A 20629-nucleotide genomic window follows, 5' to 3' on the forward strand; every position below is an offset into this window, starting at 1 on the left:
CAGACAAAGCGCTCCCCATAGGACCCCCTCATGAGCCCTTGAAAGTAAACGTGTCGGTAGCTCAGCTGCGTCCGACTGTGGCCCCACGAGCCACTGAGCCACTCTAAATCCTGCTTTTGTGAGTCCTAGTCGCATTCAGTTCCCCTCTGCCCTGGATCTGTCCTCTGCAGCATCTTCCTCATCTCTTCCTTCTCCTCTTCCACCACTTCACACAGATCCTCTTGCCAGCAGTGAAGCAGTGTGAAGGCCAAACATTTCCCAGCTAAACAAATGTGGGTTCAAAATTCAAAACTATGAACGTCCACATGCAGGTGATCTGAGCTTCCTTTGTTTCCTCATCTTGAGACACGGCCGATAACAGACTTCTCATGGTGTCAGTGGGAGGAGTAAGTGACATACGGAGGGTCAGGTGTCAGCACGGTGTAGGGGACAGGGATGGTGTCCACTAAAACCACCCTTACCCTACCGCCGCTGAGTAACGCCAGACTCCCGATCTCAGTTCTCTCCTGAGATAGGGAGAGTATCTCACAGGAGTCACTCCCAGGCTTCTTATCTCTATTTTCTTCCCCTCCAGTCCACACTGCACCCCCAATACTACCAGACACGAAATCACATCAGGCCATCCCTTTATTCCACCACTGGCACCTGAAGGGGGACTCCAAACTCCTGGGTTATCTAGTGCCCTCCTCAGTTTGTGCCCAAGTTGTCATCGCCTCGTGTCTCCCCACTGTTCAGCACTAACACTGGACTGCCCATCCGCTTATCACCCCAAACATCCTTTTTATGCCTTTTCCACAATGTCCCCATTCAGAGAGCCACTGTCACCGACCCCACTCCTCCCCACTGTCCACTCCTATCTATCCTTCTAAGCCAGTCAAGTCCACCTCCTCTACTGAGCCTTCTCTGGTTATTCCTAGTCTATGGTGACCTCTGGACTCTTTGAGCTCCTATAGCACATTGTATCGATTCTTTTAACCTTACCAATACTAAAATAAATACAGCAAACTGCATAAAAATGATGCACACTTGCAAGTATTGACATGTAAAGTCTTCTCTGATGTAGTGATGACAAAGTGTAAAAACAGTATGCATTTTCCTTGCCACTTCCTGGAAAAGAAACCAGCAGGACCCTGAGGTGGGGACACGCTGAATGCTGGGAAATCAAGATATGCAAAGTCCAGGGGATTCAGAAGAGTGGGATGCTAGCTGTCAGGGAAAATCAGCAAGGCCTAGGGAGGGGAAACACCCTGGAGCCAAACGGGAAGGATGAGCAGGTGTCTACAAGATGGAGGAGAAAGATTCAGGCACTCTTAGCGGAGAAAGAAGCACATGCAAAATCAGAGGCATTCAAGTGCTTGTCTTGTTTGGGCAGTGGCAGGTAGCTTTGTGTGGACAAAGAATAGCATACAAGTCACAGAGGCAGAAGATAAGGCTACTAAGAAGGCCTTGGGTCTTGCTGTGAAGATCCTTGTGTGATGTGTGATGAGACTGGAAATTCATTCTTTATACAATACGCAACCACAGAGAGTTTTAAGTATGGGCATCATATAAACACATACTGGCATTGTTCTTTAATTAGTTCATCATATCTATAATAATTTTTCAGTGTCTAAGGCCCATATCTTGGTCCCCCAGACCCTATAGAGTTTAAGTTTCAAGGAGAGTGAAAAAGCTGGCTTAAAAGTCAACATTCAAAACAAAGATCATGGCATCCGGTCCTGTCAATTCATACAAATAGTTGGGGAAAAAGTGGAAACAGTGTCACATTTCATTTTCTTGAGCTCCAAAATCAATGTGGGCAGTAACTACAGCCAGAAAATTAAAAGACACTTGCTCCTTGGAAGAATAGCTATGGCAAACCTAGACGGTGCATTAAAAAGCAGACATCACTTTGCCCACAAAGGTCCGTGTAGTCAACGCTCTGGTTTTTCCGGTGGTCTTGTACTTCGTCTTCCTCTCCCCTTTCTATCCCAGCCCTCACAGCTGGCTTCCCACTGGCAGACCTTCCACAGGCAAAGCCCACCACCCACCGCAGCTGCTTTTGTGGATGTGCTAGAGAGATATCTGTTTGGCCCAGAGAGTATCCACATGGCTCCTGGTGATAACACCTCAATCAGGAGAAAAGAAAAATGGTTTTCTGTTGATGGCACTGTGTGCAGCCGGCTGAGCTACTTGGCACAGTCTCTGCAGCTGTGTATTCGTGATGCTATATTTAAGCCAAAAAAAAAAAAAAATCCCTAACCTGTGAATGATAGAATCAATACAGGCTGGAATTTGGTTGACCAAGTGTTTATTTCCTTGTCCCTGATAAATACTCCTCTGCAATGGAGGGAAATGACCCCCCACCCCCGGGTAAAAGTTTAAACCCCCACTGGGCAGAAAAACAGGGACAGATTCTACTGCACGTGATGCCACTTGGCTGAGTTTCCCAACTGCATAAATGATTTCTGTGGCCACTCTTCTCAATGAATGGAAGGGAAACAGAAGTGCCAGCTCACAATCTAGGCAAGGAACAGGTGATGGGGCAAGCGTGTATGGGGTGAGGGGTTTGGAAGAGTGGAACTATTCAATAGAAGGTAGATTTCAATGAAAGATGGAACTCACCATGCTGATGCAGTCAGAAAGACACCTGCCTGGCTCAGAATACCACCTGCTCCTCCAAATGCCCATACTTCCAGCAGCTGCCCTCTAAGTCAACCAAGTCTGTATATTTTCCCTTCCTTCCTTGGAGCCGTGTTTTAGCCTGGATGACATACTTAAGGGTGAAGGCTTTAGACCATCCAAGAAAGGCAGGAGGAGGTTGATTATGTTTTCTTCCTTGTTTAATTTTTAAAGGCACGTTGAGGAGAACACCAGAGGTTGAACCTGAGTTTGATAGAATAAGTCAGGCTACTACTTACGTCTTGTGTGTGTGTGTGTTAGTCGTTCAGTTGTGACTGAGTCTCATGACTCTATGGATTGTGTAGCCCACCAGGTTCCACTGTCCATGGAATTCTCCAGGCAAGAATACTGGAGTGGGCTGCAATTTCCTCCTCCAGGGGATCTTCCCTATCCAGGGATAAAACTCATGTCCCCTGTGGCTCCTGCATTGGTAGGCAGATTCTTTACCACTGATCCACCTGGGAAACCTATATCTGTTACTCAATCTCGTAAAAATCAGGGTAAGACTGGGTAGACTTAAGATGGTCCTGGGCCAGGGAACTCAGGAATGTCTCACTGCTCTTTAAAAACAGAGACACGCTCACTTTGGAGTCCTGAGAGAAAGTGTACAATGAACCAATAAGTTTGCATTGCAAATCCAATGCTGTGGATGCTGGGAGGTCAAGTAGGACTTCTCCCTGATTCTGACTACTATGAATAGTTTCAGATGGAAACAGGCTGTGAAGACTCTTTACTTCTCCCAATTCTCAAGTCCCGGTGTCTGATTTCTCCACCGTGCAGAACCGTGGAAAGAATGAAACAAGCAAGAGAAATGAATGAGCAGCCCTGCTCTGCGTGAACACAGGACAATGAGAGACAGAGAACAAGAGAGAGAAAGGAGAAAAGGGAATATTTCATAGATAGTGACTCCACAAGTAGGGACTAATCAGGGCTCTACAAGATATTGAATGTAGTTCTCAATACTGTACAATAGGCCTTTGCTGTTTATTTTATACATAGGAGTGTGTATCCTTTTTTTGAGCCCCTTTCTATTCTGCTATGCAAATATATATGCTTTGTGTTAAGATTTCCAGAAAACTTTAGATTGTTAGAACTGAAAAGGAACTCAAAGATCACTTAGTGGGCCAACCATTTTTACAAAATGTGAGACCTGCCCATGGTCACACAGCTAGCAGTAGAATGGCAGGTACAGTCTGGGCTTTCTCCCCACAGCTAGCACTTCCCTCGATCCCCTCCTGCCACAGATGACGTCATTTTGTGAACTTGGTTGCTTTCAGTTTTCCCCCAATATTGAGGCACTCCGTTCATATTTCAGAAAGAGAATGTCTTAACTATCTAAGGGTGTTAAACAGCTTTTCACATCTCTAATATTGTGGGGTCACTTGGAATGGATTTGGGAATAAATGATCAAATTTTGGTTCAATGAGTTCTCTCTGGACTAAATATACCAATTCTCTCCTGGGACTCAAATTGTGACATGTATTAATGAGTGAAAAGATGCAGTTTTATTATGGATATGCTCCCAGGCTCCCCACGTTCTACAAACAAAAGTTCATGCGGCTGTTATAATCAGTTTGAAGCTCAAAAAAAAAAAAAAATTAGGCCACTGATTCCAAATAGACCCTATGGGGGTCTATCCTCTCAGCAAGTGTGTGGATGAGCAGTATTTAGCAGAAAGGTTGGAGGGGGCAGAGACCTAGTGGGAAAGTGTAGACCTGGTCCCTGAAGTCTACGCTTTGAAAAGGTTTCACTTAGCCCTTAATTGTAAAACAAACAAATCCTCCCCTTGTTCCAGTTGAGGAGCTAAGTGGGTAAGATTTGCACATAAGGAAAGAGAAAAGGGGCCACCCAGCAGGAACCCTTTTCCTTTGCACAGAATCCAGGCTGCACTTTGTGAGTTTCCACCATTCCTAGCACAAGTCAGAGCCTCGTGGACATCAAGCTGTACCAGATGTGTTCATTACAACACAGAATGATCTCTTTCAAACTCAGAGGTTTTGACACAATTGGGTGGGTTTATCAGACAAATAATATGTTGAGTAGGTGCAGAGATTTACAATACTCTTCTAAAAAATTCTTCCTGGATTTGCACTCTTTATATAGGCAAAAGTCAGGACCACAGCGTGCTCTGCTGTGACTTTTTAGTTGACTTACTTAATTCCTTTGGCAAGGATATCCCCAGAGGAGGATGGACCCTAGAACAATTACTAGCAGGGTCAGGGAGTGGAGAAATCATTCTAACACCTTCACTCGTTCCTCAACTTTATCTGAAAAACTTAGGTGACTCCAAAAAAAGAAGACCTCAAGATAACTTTGAAGGGAAAAGAGAAAGAAAAGAAAAACTACTATTCTCTTGGAGACTAGAAAATTAAGATTATAAAATCATACCAACTTGGTCTTAGTGACTGATACAAGGTTCATGTATTCATTCAGAAAATATTTATGAACACCTGTATATGTTAAGTAATCACTAGGAGTATACTGGTGACCAACCCTCTGGCATTTATTACCTAGTGGGTGAAGCAAACAATATGGAATAAACTGGACTCGTCTATATAATCATAAACATCAAACTTTCAGCAGCTCTAAATGAATATTTCAAATTCAATATCTGTAAGCTATTCTCCATCTTGTAGCTACACTGTCTGGAACATGTGACCTCCAAACCATTAAAGAAGGACAGGAGAATTGAAGAATGTGTGAGAAGTTGTCAAGGGCCAGGCAGAGAAGTGCTTAAAATCTGCTTGCACTTCACTAGACAAAACCCAAGCACTGGCCACTTTATAGCTTCTGGTTGTCATTATTGTTTGGTTGCTAAGTCCTGTCTGACTCTTTTGCAACCCCCCATAGGCTCCACTGTCCATGGGATTTTCCAGGCAAGAATACCGGAGTGAGTTGGCATTCCAGGGTATCTTCCCAATCTTGGGAGCTAACCTATGGCTCCTGCATTGGCAGGTGGATTCTTCGCCACTGAGCCACCAGGGAAGCCCATAGCCTCCAGAGAACCTAGGAAATGTAGGAGCACACATGGTTATTTGTTGAGCACTATCAGTCTCTGGCATGCATAACTACAGATTCTAAGACTTCTCAGGTAGTAGAATCCCTGCCTGTTCCAAAAATGAACTTAGGAAGTAACTGGCTTCAAAACCCTTACCATCCTAGCAGTAGTGGAAAGGAAATGTGACTTAGTTTAACACACTTCCAAGTGCACCCACTCTTCTGTGTTTAGACACAGTTACCGGGCACTTCCCCTGATCCATACACACTTCCCGTCAGGCCATTCTCATTGATCGATTTATTCATGGCTCTTCTCTCATTATTTGGGTTCTCTTCTCTGACCCTTTGCAACCTGTCTCCAGTACCTACGAGATCTGCAGATTCCTTGCAAATGTGTGACCATAGCACGCATTTACTGAGCCTGAATTAGACACTCTTTTGAGAAATGAGAACATTTTTCTCTTTCCCTCCTGCACCTCAGCAGGCTTATTGCTGCCTCTCTGCTCACACTGGAACCCCAACCTGGAATGATCCCTCTTCCTCATCAGCTATCTAAAACCCTTCTTCTATGGCCCTACTAAAATCCTACCACTTAAATGAAGTTTCTGGATTTCATAAATGCTAACTTACATCATCATTTTTTTATTCAGTTTCAGGCTTTTCTTCTTTAAAAGGACTTGAATAAAGAAGGCAAGCCAGGATTTATCTCTTAGTTCCCACTGTTGCCTTCATGTGAATTCATGGAGGAAAAAGCACTCTTGGGTCCACTGAGCCTTTTCTTGTAGGTGGCTCTTGAGGATGAGCGGTGTCCACAATTTTGCCTTGAAGACAGGACTCCAAAACAAAGACAGAGGCAATAGTTGAAGGAAAAATATGAAAGACTGGTATCTCTGGGTCTGTTAGAACTGGGTGCAGATTCTGACTTTACTCTTCTATAGTTGAGTGGCATAAATAAATTACCTCCTTTTACTGAGCCCTAGATGGCTCGATTTAAAAAATACAATAACAACATTTGCCTTTCTATGGAGTGGTGAGGATTGAAGGTCATATCTGTGAAGTTCTCAGCACTTTTCTAAGTAAAAAGTAAAAAAAAAAAAAAAAATGGTGGTATTGCCCTGTCAGTTTCTCTCATATTCCCTATCTACTTACTCTTAACCAAAGGTTTCTACCTGCCTCTTTTTATGTATCTCTCTAGTTCTCCCTATGATGAACATCAATCTTCTCTCTCTCTCTCTCTCTCTCTCTCTCTCTCTCTCTCTCTCTCTCACTTCCCTAAGGAAATGCCTCTGAGTGGCTTAGTCATGCAATATAAAGCAGTCCTACTGCAAAGAGTTGTTTTGCTAGGATACAACAAAGGTCCCTGGTCTGTCAGCAACCATTTCCAGCTTAGACTCAGTTTCCTGTCCAATCATCTGTAGGCCCTCAGGTCAGGGTGGCATGGCCCAAAACTCAGTGGCCCATGCATAAGGAATTACCTACCCCTCTTTTTTACAGAATGATTATGTGACTAGCAGTTACAGTTATTGACAATCAATAAACAAAAAATTGAATGTGATGGTCTTTCATTGAGTACGCCATCCTTGTTGAAATACCTGAGGAACCAAAAACTAGAAGAGCAGGCTTTCTCAAACCTTAACAGGCATATGAATCACCTAGGGTTCCTATTTACTCTGCAGATTCTAATGCATCAGGTCTAGCGCAGAGCCTGAATTTACAGTAAGTTCCCAGGAGGCGCCATTGCTTCTGGTCCATGGCTCACTCTTTGGGTAGCAAGATAAGAGAGAATCAAATGACTGACTCTGTCTACATCCTTCCCTAATGCTCTCTTTGAACCAATGGACTGGTTCAAAACTGGGAAAGGAGTGCATCAAGGCTGTACATTGTTGCCCTGCTTATTTAACTTATATGCAAAGTATATCATAGGAAATGCTGGACTGGATGAGTCACAGGCTAGAATCTAGATTGCTGGGAGAAATATCAATAACCTCAGACATGCAGATGACATCACCCTAATGGAAGAAAATGAAGAGGAACAAAAGAGCCTCTTGATGAAAGTGAAAGAGGAGAGTGAAAAAGTTGGCTTATGTAAAGTTTAAAAATAAAATAAAATTTTAAAAAAAAAAGAAAACTGCCTTAAAACTCAACATTTAAAAAACAAAGATCATGGCATCCAGTCCCATTACTTCATGACAAATAGATGGGGTAAAAAAGGAAACAGTGACAACCTTTATTTTCTTGGGCTCCAAAATCACTATGGATGGACACTGTAGCCATGAAATTAAAAGATGCTTGCTCCTTGGAAGGAAAGCTATGACAAACCTAGACAGTGGATTAAAAAGCAGAGACATCACTTTGCGGACAAAGATCCATATAGTGAAAGCTATGGTTTTCCAGTAGCCATGTACTGATGTGAGAATTGGACCATAAAAAAGCTTGAGCACCAAAGAATTGATGCTTTCAAACTGTGCTGCTGGAGAAGACTCTAAAGAGTCCTCTGAACTGCATGGAGATAAAACCAGTCCATCCTAAAGGAAATCAACCCCGAGCATTCATTGGAAGGATTGATGCTGAAGCTGAAGCTCCAATACTTTGGCCACCTGATGCAAAAAATCACCTCATTGGAAAAGACTCTGATACTGGGAAAGATTGAAAGAGGACAGAAGGAGAAGGGGGCAATAGAGGATGAGATGGTTGGATGGCATCATAGACTCGATGGATATGAGTTTGAGCAAACTCTAAGAGACAGTGAAGGACAGGGAAGTCTGGTGTGCTGCAGTCCATGGGGTCACAGAGAGTAGGACATGACTGAGTGAGCAACAAGAAGAAGCAGCAAAAATGCAAAGAGCTGTGTGAGGATATGGGGTGACCTGGCTTCCCTCAGTACTCACATGCAACTCTATTAACTTCTCAACGACTATGAATTCTTTAAAGGCAAGCACATCATCTTAGTAATGGTTTGTCTAATGTTTTGTCGTGTACATTGTACACTCTCAACTAATAATTTTTTAACGGAAGTCGATTTCTCTTTGTTATTCCCTAAAACATCTAGTGTACACAGCAGGAACTCAATAAGAGCTTGTTGAATGAATTAATAAAGATTCTAAGAAATAATGGTTGTGGTCCTACATAGAGGAAAATATTATTCCTCATCAAAATCATCTCAGGAAGATCATCTCTTAGGGCTAGATGGGTACTAAGGGAAATAACACTGATGTTAGACCAAATACTTGGAAATGAGTAGGCCTCAGCTGATGATCCAAATTGGTTTGGGTACCATCTGGTGCTAGCACTGAAGCATTTTTCATGCTCACTAATAAAGAATTCAGGCTGGCTTTAGGGAGGACCGGGTCAAACCGGTGACTTCTATGGGTGGAGCACTAAAGTAACCTGCAGTGGTTGCAAAGGGAGCTGCCTGCTTGGATCACTTTTTCCCTCTCCCATTGCCAGAAGCACGCATGCCCTATAAGAAAACAAATGCCACCTCCAGGGGAAGAGCCTGCATCCCGTGCTTTGTAAGGAACCCACCAGGGAGTACCTGACTGTGAGGCTGGAGCCTGAAAGGCTCCTTTCTCTGCACTTGGTTCATAAAAGAAGCCCCATGGCTTAAATCCACCAGCTCTGCAATCTCCAACAGCAGAGAGCAGCTCCGAGACCTGCAGACAGTCAGGGGCACAAACGAAAAAGAAACGCTGCCAATCCCAGAAACAAAAGCTTACTCGCATTGCTGCAGTTACAGAGGATGTAGCCTAGGAGTTTTGCTTTTGTGAGAAAAATTTAAAAAGAGTATTTGGAGTCTAGGATGGAGAGGACAAAACAGAATTCAAATCCTTCATAAGGAAAATCGGGAGAAACTGGAGGGTGGCACCAGAAATGTGTTGACGGAGTCAACAAATGTCACATAACAAGATGGTCAGTGTGTACATTCTCCCTTCTTCAAACTGCCTCACGTGCTCTTTAAAATTAGATGCCCAAAGAAAATCTCAAAGAAAAACTATGTGAGCTTATTTTAGTCCCTCTAGTTTCGTTTTGCTTTCTTTCCTCTTTTCTTCTCTTTGGCTGTCTGGAATGGGCTAGGGTATGGAGGTGCCTAAAGACAAAGATGTTGATAAGGAATGGGTTTGAAAATCATTCTCAAAGTTTACCTCCAAACTATATTTAGAGAGGTGGCCTTAACTAGCAAAAACTAGTATAAAAAAGGAAGAAAAAAACTAACAGTTTTGATCACTTACCAAATGCCAGAAATCACTTACAGCATTTTACCTGTGTAAACTCAAGTATTTATGCAATTGACTCCTCCCTGGGTGAGCACCATTCTCATCATTGACATGTTAAAGGTGAGGAAGTTGTAAAACAAGAAGGTCAAGTAACCATGTCAAGGTCATTCAGAGAATTAACTATGAAGCCAGGGTTCAAAGCCAGTCAGTCTGGCTCCAGAGCCTGCCATAAACACTGTACCAGGGGCCTCTGAGAAGGAACATCACCACTGATCCATCACCATGGTGACTCCCTCCCATACAGCCCTCTCTAACAACTGGGTATACAGCCTGCCTTCTTCTGGCTTCAGTTTTGTCCCTGGAGACACGTCTTAATCATTCACTTGTTACATGCATTGAAGTCAGTTCTCAGACAAATTGCACTGAAGCTCCGGGGACACCCCTGCTCTGGTATCTAAGTTCCTGTGCTCTTTCAACTCCCCTGCTCTAGCTCTCATTCAGCCCACTCTGCTCTCTTTCCTTCACAATCCTTATGGCCTATTTTCTGTACTGTATTTATATACTTTGTCATCTTCATTTCACTGCCTTAAATCTGTCATCTTATTCTCTAATTTTAGGTCAATATCTTTTATGAACTCGAGAGCAGGGACTGTGCATATACTTCATCTATATTTCTCCCATAGACTAGCAGAGCTTTGAGTGAATGAATGAGTGAAGTAAAAAAAATAATAATAATACCTTTTACTTTTCTTTCCCCTTATTCTCCTCATCCCAGCAAGTCAAAAACACAGGTTAAGTTTTAGGTGGCTAAGAAATCTTGGGACGGGTTGTGGCATATGCATTATGAAAACATCAGAGACCTGAGATCATCACCCAAATAACTGGGGCCTGAGATGGATCCCACTCCTTGTTTTCTGCTGAGACACTTCCCCGTTTCTTCTCCGTTTGAGAACACTGACCTCAAGGGCTCAGTCAGGTGGATGTGACACTCTAGGTTTTCAGAAGAGAAAATGTCATATTTGCTGGAGAGGGAAGGAAGGAGGGAAAAGAATGCTTGAAACAAAGCTTCTGGATCAATATACCTAGTTGAGTATTCATGAAAATCAAAGAAAGTGGAAACACAGAAGCATATTTTAAATTGTTTGTTAAATCCCCTCTGGTTGTATTTCTCTAGGTTTCTGCCACAGTCCCTGGAAATCAGAGGATGCCCCAGTGTGCCTTCTAGCTTGGATATTCTGTTTTAACTTCAAAACCAGGAAAATATACCCATCGTTTTCCCTCTGTCCCCAGTCAGTCCCTTACCTGATGCATATATAGCCTTCCTTTTTGCTAGCCAGTACCCTCCCCAGCCAAGGGGGGTACAAAGAACATGAGTTCTGAAGTCAGTCTTTGATCCAGAACTCATTTTCATAATTTGTTAACTATGGGATCTTGGGCACATTATTTAATTTTTCTGAGTTGTCATGACAATGAAATGAATCATCACAGATAAGTACTTAGTACAGCTCATAACTTTTATATTTTGAGTAACATTCACAGTGTTCTCCACCGTTCTTCTCATTACTGATTTTGTTATTTCCTTAGGTTTTGGATTTTTTTTTTTTTCCTTTTTTAGACCTTCTGTTTGTAAGTCTTTGCAGTTTCCCCCTAACTCCTCATAACTATTTTTTTTTTTCTAGATTCCAGCTCCACGTTGAAAAAGAAGTGAAACAGAAAAGTTATGTCTTCAACTTGGATATTATAAATGGAAAAAGCACTGCAAATCCAGCCATGGACTGAGAGAGAATAAAAGTTATTGAGATTCTGAAAGTCTGGAGGCACCATCTGAGAATAAAACTTGTAAAGAAATAAATAAGCGTTCTTTTTATTCAGAAGATATGTTTGCCTCAGGGATCGTAGCAGCCCTGAGCAGTTTTCAGGGATGGGCTCTGAAGCACTATCCTATATAGGAAAGGAGGGGAGAAAAATCCCCTACTGCACTGTAAGTCAGGAGAGAGGAGCCCAAGTCTCTAACTGGATGTGAGAGTGCGTGTGTGCCAAGGTGCTTAAGTCGTATCTGATTCTATACAACCCAATGGACTGTAGCCCTCCAGTCTCTTCTGTCCATGGGATTCTCCAGGCAAAAGAACACTGGGGTGGTTTGCAATGCCCTCCTCCAGGGGATCTTCCCCACCCAGGGACTGAACCCGAGTCTCTTACAGTCTCCTGTGTTGGAGGGCAGATTCTTTACCACTAGTGCCACCTGGGAAGCCCAAGCTGCTGCTGCTGCTGCTAAGTCGCTTCAGTCATGTCTGACTCTTTGCGACCCCATGGACTGCAGCCCACCAGGCTCTCCCGTCCATGGGATTTTCCAGCCAAGAGTGGGGTGCATTGCCTTCCCTGGGAAGCCCAAACTGGGCTCTCCTCAATTCAAATAGGCTCTCTCAGCCTTTTTACTTTGGCCAACATTCAGGCTCATATAAAACCCCTATGGAGGTTGTCACTGTTAAGTTATGTGCGACCCCTTTATCATCCCATGGACAATACATTCCTCTGTCCATGGAATTTTCCAGGCAACAATACTGGAGTGGGTTGCCATTTCCTCCTTCTGAAATCATATAACCATGAAGGGCTCCTGAGAACTTAATTATGTTATCAGAGAACTACGTTTTTACTTTTGCTGAATTCTAGTAACAGAAAAAAAGAATTATAAGAAGACAAGATGGTATTAGGCAAACCAGTTAACATGAGCTATCCTTCCAGGTTATGGCCTGGATTCAGCAACCACTCTGTTCAACTTCCTACATCTCTATGTTTGTAGTCTGAGGAATGAGAAATGCATGCTTAGCATATGAGGTGGAGGGAGATTTGTGCTCAGGGGATGGTAGTCCCCAAGGGAGTTTTCAAAGCTCAGTCATAATTGGACACAGAGAAGAACCAGTAGGGAAAGCTTTATGGAGACATAATTTTTGAGTTAGACCTTTAGGGATGAGCAGGATTGGTCAGAAGAAAATGTAAAGTAATCCAGTTATGACTACCACAAAAGCCAAGCACAGATGGGAAAGTATAGAATGTATGTGTGTGTGTGTGTGTGTGTGTGTGTGTGTGTGTGTGAACAGCTCAATATGAAGAAAACATAAAGAATAAAGGAAATAATGAATTTAAGAATATGAAAGACCAGAGAAAGTGAGCAAAGGAGCTCAGCATTTCGGATTAAGGAATTTGAACAGTGGGAAGACAGAGAACTGCTGATATGCTGCTCCACATGGGAATTGGTCTTCAAAGTATATAATTATTCATCACCATCCTCATACAGATGTTGAGAGTACTACATTTTCCACAGATCTCTTGCTTTTTCCCTCCATTTTATCATTGAAAGGTGAATCATTGACACCAAAGTTGAAAGAGAACTCAAAGATTATCTAGTTCATGTTCCCATTTTATTGATAAGAAAACTGAGGCTTAGAAAACTTCACAGGGCCAATCAGTCAGTGGTGGTTCTATAGCTCAACTAGCACTCCAGGACTGCCTATGATGAAATGAATTCTTCATTTTCTCTTCTTTTCACTCCAGTTTTCTCATTAGCATTGTTAATGCCCTTTGGAAACATGCCTGTTTTGCAGTAGAGTGATGACTTTGCTAAGTAGCCGCCTCCTTTAAACCACTTTCCTCTTAAAGAGAAAAAGACTACTTGGCTTTCCTCCAACAACTCTTGGATTATTTAACCCAGTGGATTCCAGGAGATAATGTTAAGTCAGCACAATATGCATGCTAAAGCAAGGAAGAGTGAAGGAGCGGCCTACTCGTAAAATACTGATAACTGGGTAGAACCGGCTTCTGAACAAGTCTTTGAAAATAGACCAGGGGAAGTCGGTCCACGTTTCCTTGAGACTCAAGGTCAGAAAAATAATAATCTCAGTGTTTCACATGGCTCAGTGTTTCACACGGCCAAAATCAAGGTGTCAACAGGGCTGCATTCTCATCCTAATTCAAGCTCATTTAGGTTGTTAGCAGAATTCAGTTACTTATGGCTGTAGAACTGCAGTCTCCCCTCTCTTTTTGTTTCTTCATGGGAGACCTCACTCAGCCCTTAGAAACTGCCCCCTGGTCCCCTCTGTGTGGCCACGGTCAGGCTACAGTGTGGCTTTTGCTTTTTTCCAGGCCCTCAGGAGTGCTGCCTCCTGCCTCTTTTTTAAGGGCTTATCTGACTAGGTCACATTCATCAAAGATAATCTTTCATTTCATTGACTCAAAGTCAAATGATTAAGGACTTTTAATTATATATATACACAATTCTTTTTGTTGATATAATGTAACATAATTAAGGAAGTGATATCACATCATATTTACAGACCCCGCTCACACTCACAAGAAGCTATACAGAGCAGGCACACCAGAGAGCAGGGATCTGGAGGGCCATCTCAGAATTCTGTCTGTACCAAGTGTATAAATCCTTACTCCCTTCCAGTCCATGAGTCACTTCAGGACAGGGACCAGAATTTAAACTGATTAAACTGGTTAAATTATGAAAGAAAGAATTAATTGAAATTAGTTTCCCCAAGTTTATAAATAAATGTCTTTAGGAGCCTGGTGGGCTGCCATCTATGGGGTCGCACAGAGTCAGACACAACTGAAGTGACTTAGCAGCAGCAGCAGCATGCTGAGAGACTTTGTCACTAACTAAAATTAAGCATTGATTTCCATGAACAAATGGCAGTTTGTAACAAAAATCTGGGCACAGTTCAGGAGTAAAATTTCATAAAATTAGTATAATAACAAATTCCTTCTGAAAGCTAGCCTCATCATTAAGTATTCATTGGAAGCCAACCTTGTATGCACTGAGCAACATGCTAGTCTCTTTGAAAGTGAAAGTGAGGTCACTCAGTCGTGTCCAACTCTTTGTGACCCCATGAACTGTAGCCTACCAGGCTCCTCCATCCGTGGGATTCTCCAGGCAAGAATACTGGAGTGGGTTGCCATTTCCTTCTCCATGGGATCTTCCCAACCCAGGGATCGAACCTGGGTCTCCCACATTGCGGGCAGATGCTTTAACTTCTGAGCCACCAGGGAAGCTTTTTAGTAAGCTAGTCTCTTTAGGAGAGTCCAAACCAAAAGAATACCAGATATCCTCTTTTTTCTCAAGAAGCTTTAAACATAGTAGGGAAGACAGCTCTAAAACACATGAAGTAATATTAAATAGCACAAGTAATATCAAATAACACAAGTTCATATTATATCTAAACTGAGAGGTATAGACAAATACTGCAAAAGCTTTAAAAAGTAGGTGACCAAGATTGGCTATGGTATGAAGAGAAGTTTCTAATTTACATCAGCTCTTAAAAGGAAAGCAGGAAGATACCATTTGATCTGTTAGACAAGAGAGCTGTTGAAAGTTTTGAACTGACATGAAGCAATGAAAGTTGTACATAAGGAAAGTGAATGTGAAAAGGGTTTGTTTGATGGACTGAAGGAGAAGAGGCTGTAGTTGTTCAGATTACCTAGAAAACTAACATAATAATTCAGATTTGAGGTGATAGGAGCCAGGCTCCTAACCATGGTCTATATCATGAGATAGGATTAGATGGATAATGTAACAAAAGAACATTTAAATGAGAGTATAACAGGACTTAGTCTTTGACCTGATACAGGGAATAAAATAGAGTTTAAATCTACAATTTTTAATTTAGGTGGGTGTGGCAGAGACTAAGGGCTTCATATCAAAATCCATTTGCTTTTTTTTTTCTTCCTGGGAAAATTCTTCTTCCTAGACTACATTTTCCAGTTTTCCTGGCAGATAAGTGTGGCCATCACACTTAGCTCTAGCAATTAAGAGGTCAGAGATTATGCAGTGCTTTAAAGTCAGGGTAGTCCTATCTATAAAACCCCTGCAGACAAAATTCATCTCTTAGCAATGGAAACAAGCTTCAAGGCCCCAAAATCACATCTTAGAGAAAGGTTACCTGCAGACTTGTTCTCCACTCTGTGCTCTTGTGTAAAGAGAAAACTTCAATTAAATTTAAATCATTGTACATTTTTTGCCTATTTACCTTAAAAATCATATCTAACCATTGTCTTAAGGATGGAGGCACCAATAACAGAAGTAGTGAGTTGGAAAAGGGATGTTCATCTGGGGGTTTTAGAAAATACTAAACCAGAGCAGAAAGTCTGTTAGGCAGCTGGTGGTATAGCAGGACCAAAGCTTAAGAATAGGAAATAGAGATTTGTTATCTGCAAAATAAAGCTTGTTGAAACCACAGAATAAAAGAATTCTCAGATGAACAGAGTAAGAAAGTAAGAATAAGAATTGAAGACTGTCTTAAATATATGTTCACAGTTAAGGAATAGAGGAAGGAAGAAGAGCCAGTGAAGAACTGAGAAAGGTTCCAAGATAGTTTTCCTCACCTGTGCAAGTGAAACCTACGGATATAGAGAGCCAGCCGTATTTATTATACTACCCTTTTCATAAAAGGAACTTGAGTATCCATGGATTTTGATGGGCTCCTGGAAACTATCCCCTGCATATACTTAGAGATGACTGTATAGGAAAACAACTAGGAGGGCTCAGGTTTAAAAATCTAATTTTGGCCTATGGTTTGTTCTTGATGCATCGTCCACTGATGAGCAGAAGAAAACAGCACCACCCTAAACTTAGCAACACGTGGCAGTGTAAATCAGCCACCACAGGATCATTGCCTCTTTCATATCAGTTGAATACCCATTAACACTTAAATGAAGTTGTTGAAAATCACGAACTGGACAGAAAACAGGCAGTATTAGGCAAGAAAAAAAAGCACTAGGCTTTATTTATGAAAATATTATTAATTCTGCCTTTACTTGACTAAAAATTGGTTTATGCACATTCAGCTTTTTCATTTGTTTTACTTTGTCAACAATATATCTTAACTTTTAACAGAAAAATATAATTAGCTGTTGTCTATATTAACGACAAAAATGTTTCAACTGATTTTTTCCATAAAATTGTTCAAATTATCTAGCTTTTCTTGACATTATGTGGGCACAACCCCACAAATCAAAAGAAATATTTAAAGCTTTATTTTGTTATTGAGGCTTGTTCTATAGCAATCATTTTATGAAAGGAAAGTAAACATTGATTTGTTCACAGTTTAAAAGTAAAGCCCTAAAAATAGGTATGGTTTGGTTCTGAATTCAGAAAATAAGTACAAGTTATTTACATTGTTGTTGTTAACATAATAATTACATTTGGGGATAGTATTTACTTAAAGGAAAAAGAAGCTTTTTATTTTTAAATCAAATTTCCATTAAACAAATTTCTAAACAGGATTAATTTTGAATTAATTTTTAAGGGTAAAGAATATGGTCATTTCTATATTTAGCTAGTGGTAAGATATTTTGTTAACAACACTGACAAGTGGCTAAAGGACAGGTCCCCAGACAGGGAAGGAAAATATGACCATCAGTCAGCAGTCCACAAGGAGCTTGAACACAGCCTTGCAGACATGCAGCAAATACATACCACCTACCTGATCCCCCTGCCCACTCCCCATTCAGACAATGTGTTCCAGGTAAGGCAGTCAGCACCACCATTTAACTTAGCTGGTTGGATAATCAAACTGCAAAAATCTGTGATTTATTTAAAGCCACATCTACGTGATACCAAAGCAACAAATCATTGCAATCAATCCAGTCAATATAATCAGTCAAGTTAGAGAAAACAGATAAGTCAGATTTATTATTTGACAATGCTGACAAATCTAGTGAATTATATGCATTCTCCTAGGTGATTTTTTTTTTTTTTACATTGTGTAAGGACAGAGATCCTTGATATATAAGACGACTTCACTTATTCTCTTTATCATGCAAAGTGCTAGTGCCCCTCCTCCCTTTTTTAATCCAGTACAACTTTCCCAACATTCAGGTAGACAAAATAACAGTAGTGGAAATGATTCGATGATCTTTTTAATTTCTTAGGCTCTTTCAACCTCTGTAGACCCCACTTTAATGCAAATCAAACTTGGGTGAATTGTACATTACGTACTGAAAAATAATTTCAATTAGAAATTTAATTACACTGTCTTGAGGAAATGGAAACGACAGTTTCTTTGAATTTTATACATTATGGAAGCCTCCAAAGTACTATAAATCTGCTAATTGATTTCTGTACCTGTAATGTTTGATTAGGTGTATTTTATTGTCTTCTTGGTTTTAATTAACCCTGGGCTTGTCAAAATGCTTCCAGCGACAAAGGATATATGATGAAGTGTGATAAACTCTATTAACAGAAGCTGACTTTTGTCAGTAATTGCTCTCATGCACAAGAGTTATTAGAAATTAGCACACAGAAAAAAAGAAATGTTACTTTTGGTAACAACTTTTATTGGCAGCCATAAATCTGGGGATTGCCCTCTATGTGCCTATGATAAGCAAATGTGAATGACCATAGCATCCTACCGAAGATCAATCAGTCACTGGATGCCATATAAATATTGAGAGTGGCAAAATACAAAGACTTATGAAGTCTGAGTGATAAGAGCCAAAATTATACCAACATCCCTAACTGTTCAAATTAAGAAACTCTGTCCAGAGGGTGGACATATGTGTTAAATCCAAGCTATTACTGCAGCTGACTCAAAACAGATACTAAATAGGTGTGCAGTTGAAGCCACAATAAGTTAATCAATGAATTTGCCCAGGCAATTAAGATTGTTTTTCATTCCAAAACTATTTTAACCATAACTTCCTATCAAGATGATCAATATAGACTTTTCTGTTGAAAACAGAGAAACAATTACCTTCCACTAGCTACTACTTTAGAAACAGAGAAGAAGAGTAAGAGCTGATTTGTTTGGCCAAATGTTACAGTTAATCTCTATTTTTTTTTTTTACAATTTGACATGGTAGTACAATAGCTTTCTTGGTTTTAATCTCTAAGAAACCAACATAGGCACTCCTTTAGAAAAATATCTTATCAAAACTCTATTCTATGCTGATACCATGTTAGAACCCTGAGTGCCTGGATATGGGACATAATTTAATGTAATCCGATAACTGCCCAATCTGATTGACAATAACTCATGATGTCTGGATCTTACAATCTCTAGATTGAAAACAGTAGGGATCTTGGTGTGGATGATCATATGGAAGTGATCAATCATAGTAGAATTGTCAGATTACTGTCTTTGTAGAGCTTAGTCTTTCTGTAGAATGAACCCACAAGTGAAAGAATACAGCAAACAGGAGCAAGTGGTGTTGGGACCATCTGGTCTCCCCAGCTACTGAGAGGCTGTGACAGTATCTGGCATTTAAGTTCAAAGAGCATTAACCTTTGGAGCTGAGAAATGGAGAGGTGACTTGCTGGCCATTGTAATACTGGCCCTAGTCTGTAGGGATGACATCACTATTTTAGCCTCATTGACCAGCACTGACCCCATGGAGAGTGCATAGTGTCTGAACCTGAACCCCAAGATCTAATAGAGCAATGACATGAAAGGAAAAGAATAAAACAAATATCTAAAGAGAAGAATAATCATCCAAGCACCCAGCACAAACTACTTCCTAGTGAAGAAAAAATCTTGGAGGTGAGAAATGGCAATTTGAAAATAATTTGAAGATAATGGTAATGGAAAGTAAATTAAAGCACAGACACTTTCTAGAATTTGAAATGCAAGTGTTGAATTTTAATTGTTTGTTTTTTGGTCTCATGGTGTGGCTGATGGGATTTTAGTTTCCTGACCAAGGATTGAAATTGGGTCATTGGCAGTAAGAGCACAGAGTCCCAACACTAGACCACTGGGGAATTCCTTTCTAAGTGTTGAATTTTAAAAGTTAGTAGATGCAACCCAAGAATTCTGTATCCAGCCAAGATAGCAGTTATCCATAAGAATAAAATATACAAGAATTTAGAAAATATGTCATTCATATATCTATCTGAAAGAAATATTAATGAAAAAAGGACTTTAAACAATGAATAAATTCCAAGAAAGAAGTTCAGCTGGGAGAGATGAAAAGGAGAGGAAAAGTCTACAAATAATAAATGCTGGAGAGGGTGTGGAGAAAAGGGAACCCTCTTACACTGTTGGTGGGAATGCTAACTAGTACAGCCACTATGGAGAACAGTGTGGAGATTCCTTAAAAAACTGGAAATAGAACTGCCTTATGATCCAGCAATCCCACTGCTGGGCATACACACTGAGGAAACCAGAAGGGAAAGAGACACATGTACCCCAATGTTCATCGCAGCACTGTTTATAATAGCCAGGACGTGGAAGCAACCTAGATGTCCATCAGCAGATGAATGGATAAGAAAGCTATGGTACATATACACAATGGAGTATTACTCAGCCATTAAAAAGAATACATTTGAATCAGTTCTAATGAGGTGGATGAAACTGGAGCCTATTATACAGAATGAAGTAAGCCAGAAGGAAAAACACCAATACAGTATACTAACGCATACATATGGAATTTAGAAAGATGGTAACAATAACCCTGTGTACGAGACAGCAAAAGAGACACTGATGTATAGAACAGTCTTATGGACTCTGTGGGAGAGGGAGAGGGTGGGAAGATTTGGGAGAATGGCATTGAAACATGTAAAATATCATGTAAGAAACGAGTTGCCAGTCCAGGTTCGATGCACAATACTGGATGCTTGGGGCTAGTGCACTGGGATGACCCAGAGGGATGGTATGGGGAGGGAGGAGGGTGAACACATGTATACCTGTGGCAGATTCATTTTGATATTTGGCAAAACTAATACAATTATGTAAAGTTTAAAAATAAAATAAAATTTTAAAAAA

This window comes from Bos taurus, chromosome 3, assembly GCF_002263795.3.
Source record: "Bos taurus isolate L1 Dominette 01449 registration number 42190680 breed Hereford chromosome 3, ARS-UCD2.0, whole genome shotgun sequence".
In the NCBI taxonomy this organism is placed as follows: domain Eukaryota; kingdom Metazoa; phylum Chordata; class Mammalia; order Artiodactyla; family Bovidae; genus Bos; species Bos taurus.